The sequence below is a fragment of the Camelina sativa genome, chromosome 8 (assembly GCF_000633955.1).
Source record: "Camelina sativa cultivar DH55 chromosome 8, Cs, whole genome shotgun sequence".
In the NCBI taxonomy this organism is placed as follows: Eukaryota; Viridiplantae; Streptophyta; class Magnoliopsida; order Brassicales; family Brassicaceae; genus Camelina; species Camelina sativa.
In genome coordinates, this window is record NC_025692.1 from 1,901,325 (window position 1) to 1,904,184 (window position 2,860).

General features: G+C 37.6%; 1 pseudogene; it reads left to right on the forward strand.

Annotated features, from left to right (window-relative positions):
• The window catches only part of LOC104709123, a 4,373-nt pseudogene continuing 1,760 nt past the window's right edge, over positions 248-2,860 (forward strand).

A 2,860-nucleotide genomic window follows, 5' to 3' on the forward strand; every position in this document is an offset into this window, starting at 1 on the left:
TTAAAACCCCAGAAGAAGAAACTCAAGTAGCACTCATATTATTAGGGTTTAACTCAGCACAAGATACAACACACAGTCACAGGCTATAAAGCGTCCTCTTCTCTGTTTCCTTTAATTTCCAATAAAATTGAAAACAGATCCGGTTAGCTTGGTTTATTTTGGTTTACTCCGGTTTATTGTGTATGAGAAAAAGACAGAAACAAAAAAAAAAACTGATGAAATATGAAATAAAAAATAATAATCCGGCCATTGTTACTTGAGAGATCACTTGCTGGTGCTATCATAAGCCTTTTTCCTGGCTAGTGACGAAGAGTATCAACATGCGTTCCATGATCAAATTGGTGTTGTTTGTGTTGTTGGTTCTTGCTCGTCACTCTCAATCTTTGTCAAAGCAACATCCTACTATCGATAGTCTGCTTGACCGTTTAGATTCTCTACGACCAATTCGGTCTGTACAAGAATCAGCAGCTAAGGGTCTATTGCAAAGACTGCTTTCCAACCATTTTCATAGCTTTGATTTCAGAATTATCTCAAAGGTTCTTCCTTTTTTGCCTTTAACCCTGTTATGTTAGAGTTAGATTTTACAGTTACTGATTGTTTTTTTGGTTTCAATAGGATGTTTGTGGTGGCAGTAGCTGCTTTCTAATTGAGAACTATGATGGCCCGGGACGAATTGGACCTGATATTGTGTAAGTATATTTCTTGATGAGGGTTTACCTGATATTATTCTCTTCCAAGTTTTGTTCATTTCTAACTTGTATTTCAGGATTAAAGGCACAACTGGAGTTGAGATTGCTTCTGGGCTCCATTGGTATTTGAAGTATAAATGTAATGCTCATGTTTCTTGGGACAAGACTGGTGGCATTCAGATTGCCTCTGTTCCACAGCCTGGACATCTACCTCGTCTAGATTCTAAGGGCATCTTGATTAGGCGTCCTGTCCCTTGGAACTATTACCAAAATGTTGTTACATCTAGCTGTAAGACATATACACGTCTTGGAATCAAAATTTTCTCTTTTGTCAATGGTCATGTAATGATACACTCACATCACATTTTCTGCTCCTGGTTCTGCTTTCTTGTTTACTTCTAGATTCATATGTTTGGTGGGAATGGGAGAGATGGGAGAGAGAGATTGACTGGATGGCATTGCAAGGAATTAACTTGCCTCTAGCATTCACTGGTCAAGAAGCTATTTGGCAAAAGGTTTTCAAGGTAACTCTTGGATTCCTATTCTCGGCAGATTGCAATCAGGGAATGAAATACTTTTAAACAGTCCGTGATAGTAATTGTTCGCTTTGAAGTTATCGGCTATTGCATTCTTTATATTGGATATAAGTTTAGATATACTAACCAAGTTCTATATCATTCTTTTTTAGAGGTTCAATATCAGCAAAGTAGACCTTGATGACTATTTTGGTGGACCAGCGTTTCTAGCTTGGGCTCGTATGGGAAATCTGCACGCGTAAGTTACCTGATCTCTGATAATTTCAGGCTCCTATAGCCAATGCTCCCTCTGAGCTAGATATATCGTTCGTTTTTGGAACTCACATAATCTATATCTTTCTACTTCACAGGTGGGGTGGTCCATTATCGAAAAACTGGTTAGGTGACCAGTTGCTTTTGCAGAAACGGATACTTTCTCGAATGATGGAGCTTGGCATGACTCCAGGTCCAATGAACAATCACTTTATTCTGTTTGAAAATACTTTATAGATTGTTCTCATAGCATCTTATATTCGGTGCTTCCTCCTTTCGTAGTACTTCCATCATTCTCTGGCAACGTTCCATCAGCTTTGAAAAAGATATATCCCGGGGCAAATATAACTCGACTTGATAATTGGTAGGTTTTCCCATCGTAAATCATGCCCTCAAAAGTTTTGAACACCATGGATCAAACTTTTTTAGCTGTGTGATGAGAAAGCATATATATACTAGCATTTTACTGTTTTACCTTGTGTTTCCTTTCTTCTCAGGAACACGGTGGATGGTGATCCTCGCTGGTGCTGCACATACCTTCTGAATCCTTCTGATCCTCTCTTCATCGACATTTGAGAGGCTTTTATCAAGCAACAAATTGAAGGTACCCTGAAGCTATTTATGTTTTCACAATCTTGGAAATTATCTAATCCATTGAAAGCCATTTTCTCAAATTAAACACATAGTAATAAAGATCCCACCTGATCACAGTCTGTTTTATATAATTAGACGTATATATATGTCTTTAATTTTACCTTGTTAATGTCTCAGAATATGGAGAGATTACAAACATTTATAACTGGTAATTATCTTCAGTTTGGACCTAGAGGTAAATTATTTGTTGCAACTTTTTCTAGTTATTTTGGACCCAGGTGAGTATTGGTCAATATGCATGACTCAAAAACCCAACTCTCTTCGTATGGGATAATGATGATACTAATCTCACTTGTGTTAATGCAGTGATACATTCAATGAGAATACTCCTCCCACAAGTGAACCTGAATATATATCTTCACTAGGAGCTGCAGTGTACAAAGCAATGTCAAAAGGAAACAAGAACGCTGTATGGTTAATGCAAGTATGTATTCTTTTCCGTTTTGTTCTCAGTGGCATACGTTTTTTAGGATGCTATATTAAAAATTGTAAACACACAGTTTTAATATTGAAGTAACAGCAATCTAGAATGATGGGGCAGGGAAATCTACATTTCTGAATGCCTTCTTACTTGAGACCCACCTTTGTGCAGGGTTGGCTTTTTAGTTCTGACTCAAAATTCTGGAAGCCGCCTCAGATGAAAGTAAACATCCAATCTAGTATATATGACTATTGCTGATAGATTCAATATCACAGCCTCGCTTGCTTTCTGCAGGCGCTCTTACATTC